The sequence below is a fragment of the Doryrhamphus excisus genome, linkage group LG9 (assembly GCF_037039965.1).
Source record: "Doryrhamphus excisus strain RoL-2023G ecotype Guam linkage group LG9, RoL_Dexc_Guam_v1.1, whole genome shotgun sequence".
Lineage (NCBI taxonomy): Eukaryota > Metazoa > Chordata > Actinopteri > Syngnathiformes > Syngnathidae > Doryrhamphus > Doryrhamphus excisus.
In genome coordinates, this window is record NC_136365.1 from 622,771 (window position 1) to 636,768 (window position 13,998).

A 13,998-nucleotide genomic window follows, 5' to 3' on the forward strand; every position below is an offset into this window, starting at 1 on the left:
GCTGTATCTCCACCTGGGAAGTCACGGCTGACCCAACCCACCATCCAAGCACGCACACGCACACGCACACGCACACGCACACACGCCACCGTCGCTGCGGCCCGGCTGGGACGTCAGGATTGGACGCAGCAGGGGATCCCCGGCAGTCCGTTTGTGCCTCGCTCGGCGTGTCATCATCTTCTTACCGGAGGAGGAGATGACATCGCGGCGTCTCCCGCTCGCAGAGAAAGTCGAAGAAGAAGAAGAAGAGGACGAAGAAGTCCTCCCTCGCACTTTATTTATTTGGCCGCACGCGCGCTCCTCGTCAGCAAAAGAGGACGAGCGAACAAAATGGTTGACCTTTAGAGCACTTTGTTATTTTATACTTTCCGACTTGTTGGAGGCTCTATCGTTGATGGTGATGACGATGATGGTGGCGCTCGTTCACAGTTGGACGTGATGAATCCATCACAAGGTCACACAGGCGGAGATGCAAACACCGTCTTTCTTTTTGAAGGCGTGTAGTCTTTTCTAACGACACTGTTGTCTTTGGATGGACGCAGCATTCTTTCAATTGCTCTCCTTTTTTACGTCATATTCACAATTAAAAGACACACGAGAGAAGACGGACAAAGGCAAAGACAAACCAACCGAGTGGAAGAAGAACTTTGTAGCTTTTTCCCACCCCCCATGTCGTCTTTCCTCCATCGAGGAGTCTGCTTGACGACGCGCACGAGGAACATCTCAGGTAAGTCAAAGTCAAAGTCCGACCAAATGACTTTATTCCGTCATCGGTCGGCGTTCAAGCAGCCAGACGTGTGCCAAAGAGAAACCAAAGTAAAGGAATAATGGCAATCGGAAGACTTAGTTGTTGCCGGAGTCTCCAACGTCTTCTTCATGCCGCCTTTTGCTGTTCATTTCAAAAGGCTGTCAAGGATGGACACGTGCAGGCACGAGTGCATATGGAAACAATAGGATGGACGTATAGTATAGTATAGTATAGTATAGTATAGTATAATATAGTATAGTAGTATAGCATTAATACATCCATCTTTTAAAGTCTTTATTTCATTTACAATGGATTTACATTTACATTTTGTGTTTATATATTTTTCAGTTTAAGATTATCCAATTTTAACCTGAAATAATGTGTATACAATTATACAAATTATGTATTAACATTTTTAGTCAATATATAATCTTAAATATTATATAAAATACATATTTGACATTTGATTTATTCCTGTTATCTATTTTGTTATTATTATTATGACATAATGTATGTATTAATATTCATTAGGGTTATTACTAATTATTAATAATGATAATCTACTAACAGTTTTTACACTTATTTGATTAGATTTTTAAAAATAATTTGGTATATGTATTTTTTTCTATTAAATTCCTTTTTGTCCAATACCTATATAGCTGTTTATATGTGTACGTATATTATGTACAGGGGGTCTGAAGTCTGGACACAGGCAAATATGCTCATGCTCTACAATTATATATTTTTCACATCTTATAAGTTCATAAATACATATACATCCATAATATACATACATATTTATATAATTATGTATTTTTTTATTACATTTTAATTGTTTTTAAATTTCATGTATTATTCACTGATATTTAGCAAGTAAATCTAAACTAAATTAATCTTTTTTATAATGAACGTATATATTGTACAGTGTGTCAAAACTTATACATAAATACATTTGTCAATATTTGGCGACCTGTCCAGGGTGTATGTCGTCCTCTTGCTGGGATAGGCTCCAGCAGACATGCGACCTTAGTGAGGAAAAGCGGTACAGAAAATGGTTGGACAGATGCACGGATCAATATCTGGACTTGGGTGTACACACACACACACACACACACACACACAGATGGACACACATCAAGTCAATTCAGTTTTAGTTCCAGAAAGCCCAAATTTGTGCATTTATTTGCAAAATACAGTCGTCATCTGTTTTTACGATGACTTACTGGTGTCCAAAGTGCGGCCTGGGGGCCATTGGTGCCCGCTGCTCGTTCTTTACTGGCCCTCGGCACATTCTAAAAGTACAATCAAATAAATACAACTGAAACATTTGAGAAAAGAGCAAGAATATGTGTAACAAAAGACTGTTGAAATGTTGAGACTAGTAATAATAAATAGAAAGGCCAATTAGTGTAGAAGTTAGAGTGAATCCTGAGGCTGAACTGAGACAGAAAATGTGAAATTATGGGAAAGTCGTGACTTTCCATAATGTGGAAATTGTTATCCTTAATGTTTTGATGCTGGAATGGTTTGTATGGGTTGAGAAATGTGGACATTTGAAAATGAATTGCTGAAGCTGAGCTGAAATGCTGTACTGGAAATGTGGAATTCTTGGATAATTGTGAATTGTTGGAATGTGTAGAAGAAATAGCCTGGATGTTTTGAATGAGCTGAATGTTTTGGTGTTGGAATGGTTTGAATCGGGTGAGAAATATGCGAGTGGTAAGAATTCTTAGGATTTGTGTTGCCGAAAATGTGGAATATTGGGAATTTTTGGGGTGTGTAAAGTCATCAGCTCGAATGTCCTAGATACGTTGAAGGCTCTGTGTACGTTGTTTCCATTCATTTTCAATGGGAATGTTGCTGCGGACAAAGTGGACTTAGAGAAAATTAGAGAATTATTTGAAATGGAATGCGTTTGATTCCTGAATGAGGTGAACCTTTTGATGTCGGAATGATTTGAATTTGAGAAATGTGAGAGTAGATCAGCGGTGGGTGAAAAAAAATGTCTGGCATAAAAACAAAATAATGTAGGTGCAGAATAACATATGTAGTAATATATCATTTATTATTGTGTGAATAACCTTCAGTCATTACACAATAAGTGTAACATAACTACTGCATATCTATTTAAATACACAGTATATACAGTATGCCTTGAAGCAGCCTTTATCTCACCAATTCTGTATTTCTATTCATTGCTATTGTACTTTTCTACCTACCTACCGACCTAACCTGAGCTTGAAGTATATAATCATTTAAAATCTCACACACACACACACACACACACACACACACACGCCCACAGAGCTAACATCACCATCACAACTTGGTACAGTATGGTTGATGGTGTGCCAAAAATGACCTAAATGTGGGCTTGCAGAGTTTTATTTAAGGGGTGCCCAAACAGCCTGCATTTCATTTTATTAGTTTATAATTTTGATGAATTTAATTTATGAACATATATGATACCCTTTGATCTTTTTTGCTATTTTTACTAGTAGTTTCAGTCTTCTTTAATTGTATTTTTAGAATGCGCTGCGGTGTCACGCTCCGGTTGCCAATTTGGACTTTGCGTTCCGTTCCTGCCTTAGCTACGTTTTCATGCTCTTATTTTGTTATACTTCCTGTTTGGTTCCATCTAGTTTTCCGCCGCCTTAACCTGCCGCTTTCACGCACCTGCGGCTAAATTGTGTTGGGATTATTTGTTGTGTTTGCCTTTCGATTGGAGCATTGAGCTTTGTGCTTGTTAGGTTTCTCTTGCCGGGTGGCTTTTTCTGCTGTGAAGTCTTTATTCCTTTTACCTGCACTTGGGTCCCGTCTTTGTCATCTTGAGGCCGTTGCCACAGCACCACCGTGTCACGCTGCAACATGCGGGCCAATAATAAACGAGCTGATACTGCATGTAACACTTGTACTGTAAATGAATCAATAGAATCTAACCATGATGGTCGGATTATTGTAGATCAGGATTGTTTTTGATGCGTTGAAAATCAAATATAACTCATCTCTCGAGCTGCAAAAACCTGTAAGTTGATGATGTAATGACTGATGTAATGGTGAATATTGTAAATATGATACTTATATGTATATATATGGTTGAATGGCATTTTTTAACCATAGGGTAAGCTGAATACAAGCTGCACCCACCAACTCTAAAGAGAAATACATTTTGCACATACGTACATAGGCCATTCTTGTTTACAAGCCATAGATGTCGACATTGTAACATGGCATATTTACAAAGAAGGACAGACTATAAACCTTGCTATCTTTCTTCTAACCTCTGTTCCCAGCGTCAGTCTCGGTGAGTGTGATGTAGGACCTTTTTTTTTCATCTGAGCTGAACATCTGCCGTGGTCCAAGAATTCCAAGCAGAAGCTGTAGTAATCCTACACTTGATCCAATTTACTTAATATTTGTCAGATCAAAAAGACTTCAAAAGGTGACAATAGTGTGCTCGTTAGTACTCCAATTTGCTACTTCCTGAATCTGCACTCCAAGCATCACAGGAACTTCCATAAATTAGACGCATCATTGATGCATCATTTACTACGTCTACAGTCAGTCAATATTCCGGTTTCTGAAACATTCGGAATAACCTGTTTACATGCCTGAGCAAACAGGGTTATTCCTGTAGACATTGTAATCGTAAACAATCGGGATCTCCCGACGCACAGACTATGTCTCAACGCACGGAGAACGTCATGACACAATGTGCATCATTTCTGATTTCTTCTTCCACTATAATGAACAACCCTGGACATTTCACCACATTAATGAGATGTTTAGTTTCCTCCTCGCTCAAAAAACGTGCAGTTTTGCGTGCCGCCATGTTTTCAAATTCAATAGTTCCCTTCAAAGACCCAAGATTCCTTTTGAATGGAACATGCGCAGAACACAAATCCATATTCCTTTCGATGGGGATATCCCGGTAGGCGTATACATGACCCAATATTCAGGTTAGGAAAGGGGTAACACAGGGGTAATATTCAGGTTTTTAAGAAACAGAATATGAGCATATTGGGGTTTTTCAAAAGGGATATTGGTGTCTACATGGCCGTGTGCAACCGGCTTATTGCTAATATTCCGGTTATGATAGGGTTATTTGACTGCATAGCCATTGTTTGGACGCATCATTGTTTAAGCCACAGGGTTGAAAGTGTGTGGAATACGAATGTAACATCTTATATTCCTGAAGTTGAGGAACTAAAGCACATACATTTGGAGTAGTTTCTGAGGAACTAATGAAGAATTAATCAGTGGTGGTTAGTGTTAGGTTAGGTAGGTTTGTAATTCTGTGTGGTTTATAGGAACTGGAAGTGTTGATGGTTCAATCAAGGTCACATACAAAGTGTCCTGTGATTGCTCCTTACACTTACATTTGCACGTGTGCTTTGTTGTGTGTGTGTGTGTGTGTGTGTGTGTGTGTGTGTGTGTGAGAGACTCTAACTATGATGCAATCGCTCAGTTACAAGCTAACAAAACAGTTACATCTCACAGTCTGTCATAACAAAAAGCAAAATAAAGACTCAAAAGTCAATTACAGACATGATGATCATTGAAATCACGGCATTTCTCTTCCACGTGTGATACAGAGGGCATATGATAAATTGCAAACGTGTAGCGACAGCAATGCCATAGTTCCATGCAAGTAAGCGAAGTAAGATATTGTATAAAATGCACTTTGTTATTACTTCTGATGTGATCTCAAGCTTTTTTAAAATTTCCAAGTATAAAGGCTGGGAAACTATAGAAATTAGCCAATAATAATACATTTTATTCATAGAGCACTTTTTAAAAAAATCTAAGACGCTTTACATTGTAAAAGCATATAGAAAAAAGGAGTATAGAGTTCAGAATTAAACATTTTGTCCATCTATAATTTCGAACAATATACTTGCAGGCTATACATCTATGCATGGTTGTGTGAATCCCGAATACCAAAACCATGCGGGGGGGGGGGGGTTGAAATTGTCAAACAAATTGGCACTGAATGATGTTATCTTCTACATTTTTGGAGACCAAATAAAACGCTGTTGTGATAGTTATAAAATAATAATAATAACAACAAAATTATAATCTTAATAATATAATAATATATGGTGATAAAAACGCCTCCTCGAAAAAAATCGGACCTCACAATCGTTCAACGCTACTTTCTCGTCTGTCGTATTACTGCGTGTTTTGTCATGGATCATTACACAATGACTGTTTCCCCCATGATGAATACTGTTTTTCATTGAATTTTCCACTCAGTGGGGTCCAAAGTCCACCCTGGGGGCTATTTGTGGCCAACAGCTTGTTTTGGTTTGCCCATAGTATATTTATTTATTTAAAAATCCTGGATATTGAAATAAAATTGCAAATAAAAAATGTGTTACATTTATTTGTTATTATATATTATTGTTATTAATTCTACTAATTATACAGGTATTTTTAATGGTAAATTGTGTTAAGCATATTTTCACTTCCACAGGATTGGTTTTATAAACACAAATGTGAAGAATTGTGGCCCCTGCATCTTTTTATCCTTGGTGGAAAAAGTTTAGACACCCCTGCCGGAAGTATTTAACACCGACACGAGGATTTGCTTGACTGTATTCAATGTGATGCACAAAAAATACTGTGGCGCTGTCATAGCAGCCAGCCAGCTCACTTAAAAGCGTGAAAAGGGGAGAAGGCCGCGGCTGGGTAAGCACGCCACATGAACCGTGGGAACTTTGTTTTCCTCTCGGCCATTTTTGAAATAAATTTATGATGACAAAGGATCTGCGATTTATATATTTTTATTCCTGTAGAAATGCTTGGGTCGCTGAAGTGAATAGGCGCCATGTTTAAGAGAAAGACAGTGACTTGTCTTCAGCCACGCTTGCATTTTCTTTTCTCGTTAGAAGGCTTCAGCCATGCTTCTTGGAATTACAATGATTAGTCATAATAGCTAAGATGTAGCTGGAGCCGAGCAACGCCAATGGCAGGAAGATAAAGGAACAGAGGCAGCAATAAAGAATAGAGCAATACTACAGAAATAGGAACACAATACTAGACAGTGGAACCCAGTACGCTGTGTCTGTGTCGATGAGAGGCTGTAGCGATATAGCGAAGATAATTTGCCATTTTTACCTGACAACATTTCCGCGTGGACAGCCCGTAAATCACAACAGAAGTATTCCAGATTTATGGAAAGTAAGAATAGTCTTGGATTTACGGAAATATGAATAATTTAGGTTTCTATAGTATTTGAGACTTACAACTGCTACTTATGTTTGGACAGTGAAATCAAAATGTGAGGATTCCTGTATTGGCAGAGACGCGGTGCATGACAAAAAATACACAATATCAATACAAAGTACAACATAAAACTTGTAATTCCAAATTCCAAGGGAGCAGGAAGACAGAAAAGAACAGAAAAGAATATGTGCGAGACGCAGACTAGAAAGGGATGCAGCTCTTCAATAGTGAAGTACAATCCCACTTCCTGCTGCAGCTGCTGTGCTTAAAAGCATGATTAACTGTCAAGTGGCTGCTGATGTACCTCGTTGCTCCACCACAGACTGGAACAAAACCGAAAGGGGGGCGGGAAACAAAACCAAATACAATACAAGTAGGCCATTCCTTCATTCATTTTCTGCCGCTTATCCTCACGAGGGTCGCGGGGGTGCTGGAGCCTATCCCAGCTGTCTTGGGGCGAGAGGCGGGGTACACCCTGGACTGGTGGCCAGCCAATCCCAGGGCACATATAGACAAACAACCATTCACACTCACATTCATACCTATGGAGAATTTGGAGTGGCTAATTAACCTAGCATGTTTTTGGAATGTGGGAGGAAACCTGAACATGCAAACTCCACACAGAGATGGCCGAGAGTGGAATTGAACTCAGGTCTCCTAGCTGTGAGGCCTGCACGCTAACCACTGGACTCGACCCTCCGTGCAGGTAAGCCAACCAATACAAAATAAAAGGCTAAACGGAACACAATGTGAAGATCGTAGGATCGTAGGATTTTTTAAGATCACAGAGAAATGTGTGAAAAGTTGGAATTTTGGGATCTTGAAAAAGGAATATGTGGGACTTATAAAAACTGTCCATTCCATTAGTGACTTTTTTGGAATGTTTTAATAGATTTCTGTCTTGTTCCAAATAATGTAAATATTGTTCATTCATTCATTTTCTACCGCTTATCCTCATGAGGGTTGAAATACCAGAATAATCATCATAGTTCAAGACTTACGATAATTAAAGAACGGCATTGCAGCCATATTGCTGGCTACCGCTTGGATGTTGAAGGTTTAAAAAAATATATTTTTTACAGGTCTGGTGGGTGGGATGAAAAAAGTCTAACTTGCAGGTGCTCATGCTCATTCTCACGCGCTTATGCTTGCATTTGCTGCTTATTTTGGGTTTAAATGGTTTGCATTCATCGTACTTAATAACAGAAGTGGGAGCAAATCAGATGAGTCAAGTCTCAAGTCACAGGCTTGGAATTTTACAAGCACTGTTTACTGTTTCTCAAATAAAATTCTATTTTAATAATGTATCTATTAAATTTGAAGCATGGTACATTTTGAATTGGTTTATTGTTTAAATAAAGTAAGACCCGTGTGACAAGACTTAGTCGCAGAAAAAGAATGGAGACCCATTTTTACTTGACACGGTATTTTCAAGTCATCAGACTAAAGTTTGGCTCAAGTGGACTGGACTCCACACACACACACACACACACACACACACACACACACACACACACATTGGAATCCACACCTCTGCTTTAATAGAAAACATTTTTCATGTTTCAGCTAGGCCACGAGAACACAAAATAAAACTAGACTTGCAGCAAAAAATAAACACAGAATGAAAATGTATGCGTTTATGTGTGGAAAGGTCAGCGCCATCCTGCCTGAAAGTGTGAAATTCTCTCTTGCTGTAATTGTATTTGCATATCAGTCCACACAAAAACAAAACACACTCATTTTCACACACTGTGAATGTGTTCCTCTCGATGTCTGCGCATATTCAAATTTGGATCGTTGGTGCTCATCCATGTTGAAACTCTACTCTGCAGTGTGTATATCCTGGACTCCAAGTGTGTGTGTGTGTGTCGAAGCAGTGTATCTAGTATAAGTGAGTAGTAATAAGCTTAAATTTTATGTCTAGTGCTTTGCAATGTTCTTACAATTTGGCCAAATATCCTTAAAATAGCTTTATTCGTACTATGTTACACCAGTTTGCTTGTCTTAAGTTTATATGTACTAGAATTTAAGCTGTATGAACAATGATGATCTGCCAAGTGAACAAATAAAAAAAAATCTGTAGGTTCATTGGTGACTCCATATCGTCCATATGGTCCATATGTATGAATGTGAGTGTGAATGGTTGTTTGGCTGCCCGAAGACAGCTGTGATAGGCTGGATAGGCTCCAGCATACCCACAACCCTAATAAGGGTCACACTCCTCAGCCTCCCTGGCAAAGTCTATTCCATGGTCCTGGATTGATATCGATTTTTTACAAATATCAGTATTTCTGTTAAGCACGATATCAAAATTAAGCATATCATTCATATCGATATAGACAGGATTTGATGTGGAGGTTTTAATATGCCGCAAGCTAGTTAAGGCATTAGTGTTTTACTTTCTTGTTTTTTGTGTATTTTCACTTCATGAATTAAATAAATGAATGGAACCAAGTACTTTTTGTCCAAATTGTTTCCCAAAAGTGACTTATCCGTTTCTTTTCCTTGCTTTCCTCTTAATGAGTATTACATAAAAAAAACTCCAAAGGAGTCAGTGGCACACCAGCAATCAACCTTACAGCGCATCCCTGCATCAATAGCATACAAATATGTCTACAAGGGATGCTAATTTTTAGTAGCTAAAAAAAGCTAAACTGTCGAGTGATTGTGGTAGACGTTTGTTTCTGTAGAGTTAAAACAATGAATTAGTTCCCAGAAGGTTTCATATTGTTTTTGTGTAACTGTAATCTCTTGTGTGCTTGGGCTTGCTGAATGGTTACATCATCAGTTTGTTTTTAAACTCTCTTTTATTATATGACTATTAAAATATTCATTCATTTGCTTTTAAAATATTGTATCCAACTATGGCCCCTGTTTTTTTTTCTTTGATCAGTTTGGTAGTCAATTGAACAAGTGCCAGAAATTCGGTAATAGAAACAGGAACCCTTAAGAGTCTGCAGTTCAAACAATACACAAGGTAACAACAAATACAGTAGAACATGTTTAATAATTACTGCTGTGGCTGCATGAATCTGGAATAAATGTAAATCTTGATTTTCTTGTTCAGTGCTTACCTTAAACTCCTCATGGTTTTGTTTTGATTGAAATAAGCTTCCATTGGTCTTTCTTCTTGGAAGTTCAGAAAAAAAATCAATCAAGTCAAAAAGATGGCACACTCACTCGTTTAGATTCTTCAAAAGAGATTCTTCAAAAGAGTGATGCTCATCCTCGTCAGCAGGTATTGTGAACTGTAGTGTTGTTCTGTTGAAAAAAAAACAGTCATTACCACAAGGGTCTATGGGTCTAAGGGTCTTCAGTCATGAGGAATGACCCCTGCAGCATCTCCACTTAACCAGCTGCCGTTTGATGCCCCTGCAAAACCTGAAGCTCCCTTGTTCCACTGAAGGAACAAGTACCTCAGATCATGATGGCTCCCCCTCCACTGTGCCATGTGGAAAACATCTCAGGTGGGATCTTCTTGTCACGCCAGTAAGATGGGAACCAATCAGTACCATCCAACTTTCTTCCACTTTTCAATTTCCCATGTTTGTGCTTTTGTGCAACTTCCAAATGTAGCATTTCGTGGCATCAGAGGACATAAGGCCTTTGAAGATTTTTTTTAACTGTTCTCTCGCAGATGATCCTACACTTGGTCTGCACTCGACACCAATAACAACCTTCATTTAGGCCAAGTATTGTCCAGTGTCATGACAGGCAGAGAATTGGATCCACAACTGTCAGGATCTTTGAGGATGTTTCAAATGACTATCTTACTTCTTCCAACCTTGGCCTTGCTTACGCAGCTCAACAATCTGATTGTGTCCAAAGAGGCAAATATTTTTTGCTTTTGCCATCAGGAAACCATGACTGAAGGCCTAACAGAAAATGACATTGAATCCATATTTTTGCCAAGAGCCAAGAGGCTTTGGTCTTCAACGTTTGATCTACAGATGAACAGTGTATTTCACTTTACTGCAATAAATTGCTGACTACTTTTTGAATTTTGGAGCACATCCTAAAGGTCCAACAGTGCAAATTGAAATTCTTGCAATTTTTCAGCTGGTTCAAATTTTAATTGGTGTGTATGCCCTACTATTGGCTGGCCACCAGCCCAGGTTGTACTACGCCTCTCGACTGAAGTCAGCTGGGATAGTCCCCATCTTACCCGAAACCCTAAGGTGGAGAAGCGATATAGAAAATGAAAGGATGGATGCATGGATTACTGTGGATATTACTCCACCATGTTGGCACAGAGGAACAAAATGTCAAACTAAAGCCAATGAACTTCAGGTATACTAGTGGAAGCCCTCTGTGATTAGTAGGCACTCTGGAAGGTCTGTCAGATGGAAAAGAGGGAACATAGACGAGAGCCGAGGGAGGGAAAGGTAAGTTGGGAGGGGGATGTGGGAGTAATTCCTTGCACACCTCTCAGTCATAAATATGGAAAGGAACTGTGCGGCTGAGCCAGTCCTCCTACGTGCAGAATGTTACTGTGCCTCCTTGGCAGGGTGAAAAAGCATCCAGCTAAGAGACACACAACGCAGACTAAGATGTTATGAGGAGGGGAGACAAGTGAACCCAAGAGCAGGAATGTGCAGACTGGCAGGATTTTGCTGAACTTCTTTTTTTTCCACTAACCAATTTAAGTTTTATAAGAAAGGAACAGGACTTGGGGAGTAGTCATTGGCAGAAACATTGCCAAAAGCTGAGTAGAAACCCATTTCAACAAAACACTTTCTGTCAGAGCGACATACAACAGGACTAATATACAGTCTTCCACTGCAACTTGGCACTTCTACTTAGGCCGTTTGACTCTCACCGTTTTTTAAAAATATATAAAATCATGCTGTTTTGGGATTGAATAATGCCTAGTTTTAGCACCAAAAAATCCATATTTAGACTAATATAAAAATTAAGAATCCAGAGACGTTTGTTTAAGGTTAAATGACGACTTAATATTGTTTTATGTAGCACAAATGTACGTTGAATTGAATATATGTACAGTATATACATTATTAATTGAAAATCATTAAAATAATGACATTTGAGTATCTTATTATTACTGTTGCTATTCTAACAAATAGGCTTTCCATAACGATTTTAAGGCTAAACCACAACATGAAGCATGAAGATATTGTTTCATGTATATCGTAAGGACAGTAATTGATGAAAAAAGGGGATTCAAGTGGTTTGAACAGAAAATCACGATGGAAGGAATGGGAATGGGAACCTCCACCCCAGGCAGTACGGTGTACTCAACAATTCATTGGTAGCGTGAAAGAAGCAGGAATTGGGTATGAGCGAGAACAATGCCTGTGGACTTGGATAAACAAGGTGGAATGGTTAGGTCATGTGACTACGTAGAGCCATTTAGTATTATAAATACATATATAATGTCCTTTTCCATGTAAAACAAACAGAGGCCTGAATCCAGAACACATATCTATATCAGTTATGTCAGTATTAGACAGATTACATTTAATGTATTTTCCTTCTGCAGGACAGCAATTATCAATGTCAAAAATCAATGCAAATACATTATGTGAAGCATGCAAATGAATAATCTTCACTTTTCAGATTAAAACATATCCAGCCTGTCCTGACTTGATACCATCCATATTTTCTCATCTAACAACTGAACGAGCCACATCGACAAACACGATGAACAGATATGACATAGGAAAGAGAAGATCTGAGACAATCTTTGCTGAAAATAGAAACATGAAGAACGAGAAAGGCTTTGAACCAACAGGATCACAGACTCCTCTAAGTTCACAGGATGAATGTGGCCTCAGTTGTCTTGGAAGTGTATTCTTATAATGTTATGTATTTTGTTTAATATTACACTACCACTACGGATACATGTATAGTATAAGCAGGTAATGTAGATGTACATGGAGTGGCATTGCAGAAAAAAATGCCAAAACATGTATTCACTGTGCACAAGATAGGAAAAGACATTAAGTCACTGAACTTCACTGAACTTTTATGTGGTTGTTCATCAATGAACCACCTGGTCATTTGTACAGGCATCATTTTGAGTCATCTAATTCATCAAAATTATCAAAAGAAATATCCAAATAAGCACACATTATGTCATCATGTTATGTGTAATAATATAAAACATAAGCTGCATAAGGGAACTCACAACGAGCTTGTCAACGCATCGGAAATCACAGAAGGTAAAACTCAATAAAACAGTCTGACTGAAGAAAGAATGCTAAAATTCATCACTCAGCAACTTAACTCACAAAAGACATTGTATGTAATAAATATAGAAGACAAGTACCAATACAAGGGTAAAATAACAGCTCTCTTAACTGCTTCCCATCATGCATTGTTTCAAAGCAAAGCAAATCTGTTTTCTGCTTTTAACTTTTATGCCAATATCAGCCAGACATATGTGATTTTAACATATTTAAACTATGTCAGCATGGATGCTTATGCAATATTTTTTTCTGTCATGCAGAAAATCTACGTTTGAATAATCTTCATCCTTGTCGTGTGTACATACTGCAGCTTCAGGTAGATGACATGGGGAACTGTAAGTCTAGGATATCATAGTATGATACAGTACGCTATAGTATTGTATTGGTATTCTTGAAAGGAGGCCAGACAGACATTAACACGTAACCTTGTCAATAAAAGACAGATGGCCTTCTATATGGACTCCAGTGTGGGCGAGTTGTAAGCTGCTTCTGGTGTCATGGAGTTGGAGAGGTGACAGGGTGACATGTGTCTCATTATCACTGCTCGGTGACAAGCACATGATCCTCTGCAACCCAACCTTTCCTTTTTAAGTCGTCCCCGCTATTTTTCCCACAAATTGTTGAAGCAGTTGTGTTGATGTGCATGTGTTTGCATTTTACAACAAAACTGTAATATGAAAATGTTGATTTTTTATGAAGCAGGGATGCACGATATTCTTGTTTTCAAGCCGATACCGATAACTTTTAAGGATACTTTGACATGATCAGGGGAGGATGGAGGATCGACCCTGCAACCTTCAGTTGGGGAGACAA

General features: G+C 38.5%; 1 protein-coding gene across 7 annotated transcripts in view; it reads left to right on the top strand.

Annotated features, from left to right (window-relative positions):
• Positions 1 to 583: 583 nt before the first annotated feature.
• tenm3 (teneurin transmembrane protein 3) overlaps positions 584 to 13,998 on the top strand; it is a 186,206-nt gene continuing 172,791 nt past the window's right edge. For all 7 annotated transcript variants that reach the window (XM_058079310.2, XM_058079326.2, XM_058079334.2 and 4 more), the window contains exon 1: positions 584 to 727. The gene's annotated coding sequence lies outside the window, so the exon portion shown is untranslated. The remainder of the gene's footprint in view (positions 728 to 13,998) is intronic.